Here is a 1037-nt window from a genome sequence, read left to right as displayed (position 1 = left end):
TGATCTGGATGTGAATGAGTCGAATTACTTATCCCTCGGTTTATTAGTGAACTATCTCTCCAGGGATTGTGAAAGATGTTCCACTAGAAATATTCTTGTTATTGCTTCGACTCATATTCCCCAAAAAGTGGATCCCGCTCTAATAGCTCCGAATAAATTAAATACATGCATTAAGATACGAAGGCTTCTTATTCCACAACAACGAAAGCACTTTTTCACTCTTTCATATACTAGGGGATTTCACTTGGAAAAGAAATGTTCTATACTAATGGATTCGGGTCCATAACCATGGGTTCCAATGTACGAGATCTTGTAGCACTTACCGATGAGGCCCTATCGATTAGTATTACACAGAAGAAATCAATTATAGACACTAATATAATTAGATCTGCTCTTCATAGACAAACTTGGGATTTGCGATCCCAAGTAAGATCGGTTCAGGATCATGGGATCCTTTTCTATCAGATAGGAAGGGCCGTTGCACAAAATGTACTTCTAAGTAATTGCTACCATAGATCCTATATCTATCTATATGAAGAAGAAATCATGTAACGAGGGGGTTCTTATTTGTACAAATGGTACTTCGAACTTGGAACGAGCATGAAGAAATTAACGATACTTCTTTATCTTTTGAGTTGTTCTGCCGGATCGGTCGCTCAAGACCTTTGGTCTCTACCCGGACCCGATGAAAAAAACGGGATTACTTCTTATGGACTCGTTGAGAATGATTCTAATCTAGTTCATGGCCTATTAGAAGTAGAAGGCGCGCCGGTGGGATCCTCCCGGACAGAAAAAGATTGCAGTCAGTTTGATAATGATCGAGTGACATTGCTTCTTCGGCCCGAACCAAGGAATCCCTTAGATATGATGCAAAATGGATCTTGTTCTATCGTTGATCAGAGATTTTTCTATGAACAATACGAATCGGAGTTTGAAGAAGGGGAAGGAGAAGTAGTCCTCGACCTGCAACGGATAGAGGAGGGTTTATTCAATCACATAGTTTGGGCTCCTAGAATATGGCGCCCTTGGGGCTTTCT

General features: G+C 40.5%; 1 pseudogene; it reads left to right on the top strand.

Annotated features, from left to right (window-relative positions):
* Positions 1-4: 4 nt before the first annotated feature.
* Positions 5-982, top strand: LOC101301258 (annotated as a pseudogene; the record flags this gene model as incomplete).
* Between the last annotated feature and the right edge of the window lie 55 nt (positions 983-1037).

This window comes from Fragaria vesca, unplaced genomic scaffold (genome assembly GCF_000184155.1).
Source record: "Fragaria vesca subsp. vesca unplaced genomic scaffold, FraVesHawaii_1.0 scf0510849, whole genome shotgun sequence".
Taxonomy (NCBI): domain Eukaryota; kingdom Viridiplantae; phylum Streptophyta; class Magnoliopsida; order Rosales; family Rosaceae; genus Fragaria; species Fragaria vesca.
This window is presented reverse-complemented; position numbering and strand designations above follow the sequence as displayed.